Below are 12,457 nucleotides of genomic sequence, written 5' to 3' on the forward strand. Positions count from 1 at the left end.
GGACGTTAGTTTTCTTCCAACTAAAAAATGGGATGGTGTCAGGAGATCTCCCGTGTCTGTGGCCTGGGTGATTGGCCTGCTATTGAGGGTGGCTTCAACACTTGTCAATACTGTATTGAGACTTTCTTCGTTCAGCTGGGAATGGCCGAGTACCTTTCTTAGACATCTTTTTACAGAGCCAACCATTCTCTCCCAAAAGCCTCCCCACCAAGCCGCCCTTGGTGCGATAAACTTCCAACGAATACCATTGTGAGCACAGTGGTGGTGCACCTTGGTGTCTGTCATAATCTTATTGAGTTCTATAAGTTCGTTATGAGCAGTGAGGAAGGTCTGAGCGTTGTCAGAATATATGGTGTGCGGCACACCTCGTCTGCTGACAAACCTTTGCATGGCCATCAAGAATCTATCCGTAGACATATCCGTAGATAGCTCGAGATGGATAGCACGGGTGGTGGCACAAGTGAAAAGAATGATGTACGATTTGTTAACATTGCTGCCACATCTAACGTACAGGGGTCCAGCGAAGTCGATCCCAATCACAGAGAAGGGTTGTGTCAACTGCAGGCGGTCTGCTGGTAATGGCGCCTCAATCACCACTGGTCTGCTGTTGTGCGCTAATTTGCACGGTAGACAAGAATGCAGAATCTTCTTAGTTATTTGTCGAGCTCGCAGAATCCAGAATTCTTCACGTAGTTCTGCCAGTACTATGCGTACTCCAAGATGGTGAAGTTTGACGTGGGTCTCTTGAATGATTAACTCGGTGAACCTGTGACGGCCGTCCAGAATTGTTGGGTGTTTCTCAGTTTGTGACAAATTTGAGAATTGTAGTCTGCCACCAAGTCGGATGATACCTTCATGTAGAAATGGGTTAAATCTAGCAATCTGTGAAGTGCCTGGTAATTGTTCACCATTTCGCAATGCAGCTAGTTCAATAGTGAACCGTTCCTCTTGAACCCTTTTGATCCAGTATGTCCGTGACGCACGTAGCTCTTCAGCCGTTAGTGCATTGGGGTGTTTTGTGTTCTTGCTCAACATACTGACGAAACGAAGTACCCAAGCTGTGACATGTAGCAATTTCCAGTATGAGCTATACCTCGAGATATCCAGTAGGGGTTCCGCTATAGTGATCGTGAGAACTTGTTGCGTCTTCCTGGCTTCTGGCAACTGCGTGCAGGTGGGTGTTGGGTCACGTGGCCATGCGCCTCTGTCTTTGATGAGCCAGCGAGGACCATGCCACCATGTTTCTAAGGAGGCTAGCTGATCTGCGTATACTCCTCGAGTGAGGTGATCTGCAGGGTTCTGATCTCCAGGACGGTGTCTCCATTGACTGGGGTTTACGTGATTATGTATTTCTGTCACGCGGTTGCAGACAAAGGTCTTCCACTTATTCGGATCGTTGCGAATCCATCCAAGTGCAACAGTAGAATCGCTCCACAGCTGAGCCTTCGTGATGTCACAGCCAGTCTCTTGGCAGAAGTAGTGAAGAAGGCGTGTACCAGCAAGTGCAGCTAGCAGCTCTAGTCTTGGTAGAGTTAACTTCTTCATGGTTGCTAGTCTGTTTTTGCTGCAGACGAGTTTTGTGACCGGAGTGTCGTTAAGCGTTGACTTCGTGTAGATGACAGCTCCGTATACTCTCTCCGAAGCATCGCAGAAGACGTGCAGCTCTGGTTCATGTCCTGGTCCTGTAATGCCTACCCACCTGGGAACGGATATGGTTGATAGATGCTGAAGTTTAGAAGTCCACAAATACCAGTTACGTGCAAGATCTGATGGAAGAACTTCATCCCATGATAGACCTCGGAGCCACGTGTCTTGGAATATAAGTTTTGCTACGATCCCCACAGGTGCGAAAAGTCCGAGAGGGTCATAGAATCTGGCAGTGGCGCTTAGAATGTTCCTCTTCGTCCCTGGTTTGTCCACCAGGTCTCTTGCTATTTCCCCCTTGTCGGTCGAAATGATGTCTTCAGAGGTATCCCAATCGATACCCAGCACACTCGTTACGGATCTCATTTCCACCCCCTCGTTGCGCAAGACTTCCTTCAAGGTCAGTGAATTGGTAGCCCACTTACGGATTGGGAGTTTGATCTCCATCAAACGGTCGGTGAGTTCGTGATATAACCTCATCGCGAGGATGTCGTCTGCAACACTTGTTATAAAGTCATCCATAAATGTTGATTTATCGAGATGACCCGATGCAAATTGATAATTATCTTGACGCAGTGTTGCCAGTTCCCTAAGACTAGCGGACAGAAGAAATGGGCTCGAAGCAAGTCCAAATGGCAAACGTTTTAAACGGTAGGCTATGACCTCGTCAGTGAAATTGCACGCATCATCTCCTGTATTCTCGGTGCGATACCACAGGAACCGCGTGAGGTCTCCGTCGTATTCGTCTAATGCTAACTGCAAAAATGCTTGGTGACCATCACACGCGATAGCCTTCGGGTGGCTGCTGAAACGTAGCAGGGTTCCCAATATTTCAGGGAGCAAGTTAGGACCTATTTCCAATGTGTCGTTCAGTGAAGGCAAGTCTGGTTCATGTGACGACGCGTCGAAGACAATTCTGTACTTTGTGATGTCTCCCCTTTGTTTCTTTACAATGTGGTGTGGCATATAGTATACATTATAAGGAGTGACGTCCTCGGGTGCAACTTCCACGTGCTCTTGCCTTATGTAGTCCCACATGTGATTGTAGTAGATGTGTTTCAAATCCTTGTTTCTCTGCAGTTTAGCCTCTAACAGGGAGAATCGTTTTTCAGCGGTGGTGCGATTGTCAGTTAAGGGAATGCCCACCTTCCGAGGTAATGGTACAACTCTCCGTCCATGTTCGATGCGGTAAGATTCGCGAAACTCTTGAAAAATGGTGTTTTCTTTAATGGATAGTTTTCGCTCTTGGTTATCCACAATTCCAATAGTTTCTAAGTCCCAGAACCGTCGCACGCTTTCATCAGTTATCTGATCCGTTGTGAGTGAGACATGATGGACCATTATTTGGTTGATCGTAGTGCCAGATCTACTTCCGCTGAGAACGTAACCGAAGATAGTAGGAAGAAGAACCAGTGATGTTGTTACTCGGATAGGTTCCTTCATTGTTACTATCTTCCAGTATGAATCCGCACCTATAAGTACCTCGATCGGAAGATCTTTGTCGAGGTCGTCACTCGGATCAGCCAGCTTCATCTTCCTTAGCGATGCTAGCGCGGTTATGTTTTGGGGTGCAGTTGGTTGAAAAGTGTAGGAGCTGTGACTTTCAAAGGCGGTAATCGATACTTGAGCTCTGGTTGAGTAGCCCATAATATCGAAACAAACCTTCCGTCTAATATCATACATAGTGGAGGGTGATTCAAACGTGCTTATCTCAAGAGCCTTGCGATCAGTAACATTAAGCTGCAGCGCATCAATCAGAGAATTGTGGATGAAGCTCGATTGACTCCCTGCATCCAGGATACAACGAGTTAGCTTGTTTCGGCCTGTCGGCCCCTTGATCCACACACGGGCCGTTTGCAGGTGTGTGAAATCGGACGTGATGACCCCTATCTTGCAAACGGAAGTGTGTTGACTGCTGCCCTCGGTACAAATGGATACATGGTGTGACGCTCGACATTTGTTGCAGGATGCCTTCCCCTTCATAAAACACCGTGTCTTGTTGTGCCCACGGCGTAGGCAAAGAAAGCACCGGTTTGTGGCTTTCAGTCTCTCGACTCTCACCTGGGGATCCTTCAACTGTTGACAATCCTGACCCCAGTGACCTCGATTTTCGCAGTACACACAGAACGGGTCTGGTCGAGGTGTCTGGTTACCCTTTTGTTTGTTTGGTTTTGTGTTTACGTGAAGAGTGGCTGCTGTGGGTATTGAAGAGGTCGTTAATGTGGCGTCACCCCGTATCTTTTGAGCGTTAAGAGCTCCTTCCACTTCTTCGTTGAGAAACGCCATTAGTCGGGTCGTGTCCCCTTCTTGTATGCCTAGTCTTTTAGCGTGGACGAGCCAACGGCGACAGATGTCCTCTGGAAAGGCTCGTAATAGTTTGGGTGCTAAAATTCGACCATATGCGTCGACGTCTTCCCCTAGTGCTCTCAATGCTTGTATCCGGCGATGGCATTCAATGTAGGTCGTGTTTAATACTTCAGGGGCCTCCGAAACTGCAACTTCGAGATTTTCCAAGTAATCGAGGTGAGACTGAATAATCCTGTTCTTATCACCATATCGTGCTATCAGAATTTGTTTAGTTTGTTCGTATGTGTCTGCCGTTATAGATATACCGTCTACAAGACGCCTTGGTTCTCCCTCTAAGTACCCAAGGAGAAATACGTGTTTGTTTACGACGGACACCGACGAATTTTTGTCAATGGAGGACTCGAACTGCTCCCAGAATCCCGGCCATTCTTCTACGTTCCCTGAGAATGACTGCAGTTTAATGGTAGGAAGCTTTATCTCCGCTGTAGTCGTGGGTTGAACAAGGACACTCGGATACGTAGTGGTAGAGTCGGCCTCATTCCTCGCGCTTTTCTGTTGTATGAGGCCCGTGGCCTTTCTAATCGCCCGTTTGGAGTTGTCCAGATATTCTTCACAGGCTGCCACGTCGTCTTCGTACTCCGCGTCATCGAGTAAATCTTGGATACTGTCATTTAACGCATTTAAGGACGCTAACGTTTCCTGTAGACGCTCGCGGATATGCTCTATTTCATCTAAGTCCGTGGATTGATTGAACGAATGAATCTGATTAATAAAACGCGTAGTGTTCGAACGTTGAGTTACTCGTCTACGTTTCAATTTCGTGAGCTGATTCGCTATACTGCCTTCCATAATGTCTCCTACTAGTAAATTAATTCTTCACTGATCTGAAAAGTATTACTCCTTGAAATATTCAGACAAAAAAAAATAAACATGTGAAATAATTGCGCGGCTCAACGTTACGTCATACACTATTGTCAATGAATTGTTGCCAGAGATGTCTTATTAAAAGTTAAAGATCATAGCTTAGTTACTCCCTTTTTACAACAGACGGCGCTAGTGTTCTACTCGAGTGTTGCATGCATAGATCTCTTCGGAATGGAAGCCATTACGGATATTTTGACGTAGGTGGGGTTATATTTCTTGTTACGAGTAATATTGAAATTCCTTCAAACTTCTATGCATTAAATGTTCAGAAAAATTACCAATCTACTATCAACACTACGTATACTGCAATTGTGTTTCGTATTATCTGTTGGTTTGAAGTTGTAGCTAGTTCTGCGTTGGTGATCCTTTCTCCTCCTCAGAGATGCGTAGATAACCTATGTCGAGATTTAAGTCGCTCAACATACGTGTCCGTGGTGTGAAAATCCTCTTCTGTTCTCTCGTGTCGCGTTGAACTCGTAATATTCCCGGAGGTTTCGGCACCAAAATTTTGTGTTATAAATCGTAACTACTGAATTATAAGAGGACTTCACCGTCGTGTTCACAATATCACGTTTATTATTATCAACAATACACACACGTCACAGAGTAAAGAAGGCAACTATACATATACAAAGAATACATAGATATTTCGATGTTGACGTAACCAATGTCAATCCGCGACATACGTGCCAGTAAATCTACCGACACGAGTCTGGCCTATTTGAGCCCCTTCAAATACGATCGGACTGAGCCAGGATCGAACCTCTCAAGTTGGGTCAGAAGGTCAGCGCCTCAACCGTCTGAGTCACTCAGCCCGGCATTAGTTAATTTTACACTGCCAACTGCAAATAGAGAATATTGCTGTGTACATACCTGACGAACTCTTAATTCTGTAAGATAATTGCGTCCTATATTCTTGGAATAAAAGGCGTGCATAACCGGAAACCATACCATACACTTGCTGTAGAGATATCGTGGTATACTTGGACAAGCTTCGATCTCAATTGGGTTATTTAGACGAACGCATGCCAGTCACCAAAACCCCGTCTACGACTCCAGAGGTAGCACGCTGTTGTCGTCTACGTTAGTAGAAACTTCTTCACGCATACAACATTCCATAGTATTCCTTTTAGTAGTCCCTGATAGCATTAACCCTCGTATACAGATTCCGAGCGAAGAAGTTTCCTTCGATGATTCGCCCTAATTTCCAGTCTTTTCGTGGAAAACACTGATGAGTGCTCTTGAAAGATTCCCGTCCGATGATACTGGTGGCTTGACCGTATACTGCAGGTACGGGTCATACTTGTCACAGATTTAACCACTCCATGCAAATGCGAACAACCTTGTCTTTGAGAGCTCGTTCACTGTTCAATTCCAAATTAAAGTCACTTTGGTCGACATTGTAGCAAGAAGTATTGTCATTCGGATTCATTACCAGACGTGCGCGAACTGAGTAAACGAATGGTTCTATTTCATCCACGATTTCTCCTCAATACTCACTTTGTTTGACCGTCGCAAATTTCGTAATCTTACGTGAAACGATCCGAAATTGTTTCTTCAACCGCTTCACCCATGACAAAGAAGCGGTGAACTTAGAGCGATTGAGATCTACGTAAATCAGCAGCCTCCTGTGTCCAGCTACCACGATTTTCGTCGTGAACAAAGAGGTTTTTCTGTTGATCATCCCCGAACGATTAATTTGTATCCTATATGAAACAACTGAATGGATCAAGATTGAGAAAGGTGTACGTCAAGGCTGCATATTGTCACCTTACTTATTCAACTTATATGCAGAGTATGTGATGAGGAATGCCAAATTAGATGAAACAGAAACTGGAGCTAAAATTGGTGGGATACATATAAATAACCTTAGATATGCCGATGACACCACCCTGTTGGCAGAAAGTGAAGAACAACTTAAGTATCTACTAATGAAGGTGAAAGAAGAAAGTGCAAAAGCTGGACTAAGGTTGAATGTCAAGAAAACAAAGATCATGGCAACTGAACCTATCACCTCCTGGCATATAAATGGTGAAACAATGGAGGTTGTTCCTAGTTTCATCTACTTGGGCTCCAAAATAACTGCTGACGGCGATTGCAGCCATGAAATTAAGAGATGCTTGCTCCTTGGGAGGAAGGCAATGGCCAACCTTGATAACATTTTCAAGAGTAGAGAAGTAACTTTAAGAACGAAGATTCGTATAGTGAAGGCTATGGTCTTTCCAGTAGCAACGTACGGAAGCGAAACCTGGACAGTAAGAAAGGCTGAGCGTCGAAGAATAGACGCATTTGAAATATGGTGTTAGAGAAAACTCCTTAGAGTTCCGTGGACTGCGAAGAGGCCTAATAAGTCCATATTGCAGGAAATCAACCCAGGCTGTTCACTGGAAGGTCAAATACTCAGACAAAAACTAAAGTACTTCGGTCATATTATGAGAAAACATGATTTACTGGAAAAGACCTTACTGCTGGGGAAGACTGATGGTAACAGGAGAAGAGGGCGACAACGGATGAGGTGGATTGATGGCATCAAGGAAGCCACGGCTCTCAATTTAGAAAGACTTCGGAAAACAGTTCATGACAGGAAGAAATGGCCCACTTTGGTCTATGGGGTCACGGAGAGTCGAAAGCGACTAAACGACTAACAACAACAACAATGACATATCACAGATTGTTCTTCAAGTAGCCAACCTGTCTTGTTCAGTTTGATCTTTCCATAGGTACAAGAGAGTTCGTTTGGTACAAAATTGGAAACTTTTGTTAAACAGAGCCAGTTTTAGCAGCTTGCCACTTTTCAATATCTAACGCACTCTCCATGTTAAAACTGATCAAAAATGTCGAGAATATAATATTTCTTTCGAAAATAAAATGAAACTGATTTTACACATAAATAAATTCCATATCTTTCATTATATCTGAACCATGAGTTCGCCCTCTCCGTCTCTTCAAGTCGTCCTCCAGCTCTACTGTAGTGTTGCCTACTACGAAAACCATGGACTATCTGGTGAAAGAAATTTCAGCTTTAAGGAACGGATGTCTCTAATGTTGCATCACTAACGCCATCTAGTATTCAAGGACTCTAACTAACACGAATAAATTTTGTTTTGGTAAGTTTGTTCATGTGGTCTCTATGCTTTGTTTATGTTGTCACCCCTACTAGTAAATTGTTCTCCAATCGGTTTTCACCACGCCTAAAAACCTATTCTCCAGTCACGTCTTCTATTTCTTTTCCTTCTAGGATGTTCGGCTTGATTGTTACTTAAGGACGGGTTTTTGCTGTATTATTATTGGTCTTGTCTGGCGGCAGTGTAACTTGTGGTAAGCATCTGACAGGAGGGTCCCTCTGAAAGGGGAATCGATGGAGGTGGGGGAATCGATAAGCTTGAATTTGGATTTGAAAGTTAGGCAGAATACCAAACATGTGATTAAGCCGCGTGTGTATTACGGAAGATCTCTACAATCCTTTTTAGAATGTAATTTTCAGATTCAGTTCTCTTTTAAATTTGGATGTAGAGTTTTCTTTGGTAAACTTTAACTTCGATGTAGGCTACCGTTGTCTGTCTTCAGATTTCGAAGGTCTTTGTGAAATATTAGGAAGCACGAGTGATGTACCCTCGTTAAACTTCCTCTCAAGTAATATTTGCTGATTAAGTTTTTTCTACCTGTTAAATTGTAATTTCTTCCTTTCGACTTTTAAACTTTTCCATAACTTAGTCACCTGATAGTATGGATTAGTCTCTGCTTCATCGGGACTTATGCCCAGTTAGGCAATATGTGAATTGTCTCTGAAGTGCTTTGATTTTGCCTCCATTCACTTTGTTTTCGGCCTGTTGTAAAATTTGACCTTTATTGTTCTTTCTCCTCCATTTTTGCGCCCGTGCAGTGGGAGCTTTCTGCTGCTGTTTACTATGGATCATTAGATCCGATTTTGCCTGTGGATGCTCCTGTCGTGTAAATAACGAGTGTACTTGTAGTTTTTAAGCAATTGGTGGTTTCCTTTCAAATTATAATGCATTAGGATGCATCATTATAGAATTTGTTAAATGTACACCTGGGGTCGAGGCCCGATTTGTGATGGTATTAGAAACTACGGCTTCCTTTTTGTGGTATATCAATACTCAACTGTACAGGCCGCCCTAATCTCTACTATGTAACGATATGTAAAAAGTCGGGCTTCTCTGACTCTACATTTAGAAAATGCCCGAGCTTTTGTGTGCATGTGCAAATTCACTCTGAGCTTCGTGCTCATTTATAATGAGGTACCTGAGCTTTGTGCTCTATAAATGTAAATTATGCTCAGTTTCCGAACTTCTTTTGCTAAATTTGTATTCAGAGCTGATGCATTCCCTTTTCGGTAATTGTTTGTGAAATTTACCGAGTTCTGGTGCTAAAGATTGTTGTTGCCTGAGCTTTCCGTTTGACTCCTATATAGTCTATTGTACAGTTTTATTCTTTTGAAAAGAAAAAATATAAATTTCACAAAATTTAATGTTTTATTGAATTTTAAATATTGCTTGGTCCAGTCATTCATCCCTCACGCTTCCTTCCCTCAGCGAACCACATAAATTTCTGTAACAATATCTTTCAGCTCACTTTCTTCTCGGTGCATTTCGGTCAGGTCCGAATTTTGATATCCGTTTAAAATAACTGCATTACGTTTCGCAGTTTTATTACTGACGTGCCCATTTCTTAACTTAAACAAAATGGTAGAATTTTCTAAAAGGAATTATAATAGAGTACCGTGGTGAACGTTCGCAAGCCAAACCGCACAAGCGTGGACTCGAATGTTGGCAGGGAATTATTTCACAGTGGACTTCAGTTGAATCTAACCACGGTCATAACAAATTTCGTCCGAATTTTAACATTGGGATTTTGACTCTTCCATTGTTCGTCAACGTTTAGGAAATACCCCAAAAGAGTAACTTTGATTTAATATTGAAGATTCATTCCAGAGAGATTTATGGAATATACCGTATTGAGATATTTACCTCTAGTATTTGTCATTATAAACAACTAACCTTATGCACATGATTACAATAAATGAACACTCCCTCCCCAGCCGCAGGCCATCTTTATAATTTATTCTATTCTGTGTTTACTGTAGTATGCCGGACCTGACAACATATATTCGCTATGACGTTATAGTTTAAAATCGAGATCGTTAGCAATCAGGTGATTCTTAAAGCCGCTCAATTTAACTTGGCTTACCGCTTATATTCTAATGAGGAACTATTTTAACAAACATTAAATAACGAACAGCTATTCTCTTTTACAATGCAACAATACTGGACCTGTTACTAATTTAATTTACAGAAGTATTTTTACGTGATAGAACGTCTTAAATTTTAATACTATAGGAGTGTCAATACCCCAAAATTTATTAGGTGTATAAGCTGTTCAGACAGAAGTGTTTTAAAAGACATCTTTTGTTACTTAACACACAATTGTAACACAAAACATCACTAGGTAATAGATATCACAGAATTGTAAATAGATCATTTTACCTTTATCGTAAATTTTATAAGAGGTATATTTGAGAGTTTTTATACATTCAAAATTTTGTATATATCAACGCTATTATGAATTGCCAATATGTTAGAAAGTTTATTTGTGTATTGACATGTGTAATTTACTTGTGTCCTTGTGTATCTAACTTTAGGCTGATGATGGCATAGACATGCCGAAACCGGTCCCTAATATTTTTGAATAAAATGTGACATTTCATTGTATATCACATTTGAATTTGTATTGAACAGGTGGAAAATCATATACTTTCATCTCTTAATTGTAAATCAGTACAGTTCTTTCACTGTTTAGAATTTTACCATCGCCTCACTATCCCACTAGTGAGCTAATTTGAAGGCAAGCTGTGCGGGTTGTCGGGTAATGGGGGAACAAAGCTTTCTCCTTAGTATTTAATTAGGATCTCGCAGCAGAGCGGTGGGAGGCGAGTTTCATGTCAGCTCTCACTTCCTTCTCGCTGTAGAATGAAATTGGAAATTCATTGTCTAGTTCCAGAGCAAGGTAGGTTGTACCTTAAACTATATAATGAGTTTTTCTCTCATTTGCGATAAGTTGAAAGCTTTCTCTAACTGTTTCAACCTAAGCCTAGGAACATTACTACTTTCCAAGGGGAAAACAAACAATATTTTTGTGAGTCACATATCCATATTTTTAGTAGAGATGAACGTTATTCCTAAATTCGTTGCTTCTCACGTTGCTTTATTTTCAGGCCAGGAAGTGAAATAGAATTTGTTACAGAAAATCGTCATGTCACGTGATCTCATGTCTTGAATTTGGTCTTTCGGTCATAAGCAGAGCGGGCAAGTAAGGAAGAAAGCGTACAGTTTTACATGGCATTTAATGGTGATTACCATAGCAACAAGACCTTCACTCTTTTATGAATTCTTAACCACAGGGACGTACCTTTCCATTTTGTATGTTGTATGTTGGGTATTCAGCCTGAACGCTGGTTTGATCCTCCGAAGTTCCGCCAACAGCTGTCATAGATAGCCTGGGCGTCACTGAAGAGGCATGCTAGGGAAATGAGGAGTGAGATAGTTTCCGTTGCTTTCCTCACCGAGCCAGAAGTTGCTGTTACATATCAGTCTGCCAAGCCCACTGAAATGTATGCACCAACCGACCCTACGAGTGATATTTTTACACCATTCATAACAGGGACTGACTGCATCTTTTCATTTTACAAATCCCAGATGCTTGGCTGAGTTTTGAAAGACGGTCCGCTAGGCTGTCACTTTCCTATTTAGAGTCCTACGGTGATTCATTCAACAACTTGATCCCTAAAAGCATCTACACTGAGGAAACATCAATGAAATATAGAATTCAACTTCAAAAATGTATGTAAGTACAACATTGAATGACTTACTTTTGGACGTACAGTAGAGTGCCTATCCTGTCCCGTTGAACGGTGGGAAATGCGGAAGTTAATATTGCGTCCCATTTTGATATTCAGTACGAAACGTAACATAGATGGTGTGTCGTGATAGAGGCAGGAACTCAGGACTAGCTGGTACATCGACTTCCAGAGTGGTTAGAGATTTTAGTGAGGAAATGCCGCCTACGCGCGGAGAATGAAGAGAGAAACTCTTCCCTGTGACTTCTGTACAACTATGTAAAACTAATGTATGCAGCAGATATTAGTACGGTTGATCAATATGGCACAGAAAACGAGGAGTCGCTCACTTATTAGTGTAGACTTAGTGCCAGTCTTTGCAGATTAATGTTATTTTACTGAAGTTAAGTAATCCCTTATCAGAATGAAAGCGATTCGTCTGGCAACGACTCTGGTGATTTTTAACAGGACAGCCCATTCGGTATCCTGCCATGGACTTAAATAGCCTTCTTTCTTGCCACATAAAAACTTCCAGAATCCTCACAAATCTCCGCCGTATGGAAATTTATGCTTCACAATGGAAAATATGTCGTCGTAGAAGGCCGCTTAAAGAGTAATGCGGCCATCGGTCCCCTCATGTTTCCTTTTCTTTTTAAAGTACTGAGGATTGGTTGGAGATCGAATCAAAATTTTATGGGCGTGCTGCTTGGGGAGGGGCCTCCTTCGTGT

The sequence above is a fragment of the Anabrus simplex genome, chromosome 4 (genome assembly GCF_040414725.1).
Source record: "Anabrus simplex isolate iqAnaSimp1 chromosome 4, ASM4041472v1, whole genome shotgun sequence".
In the NCBI taxonomy this organism is placed as follows: Eukaryota; Metazoa; Arthropoda; class Insecta; order Orthoptera; family Tettigoniidae; genus Anabrus; species Anabrus simplex.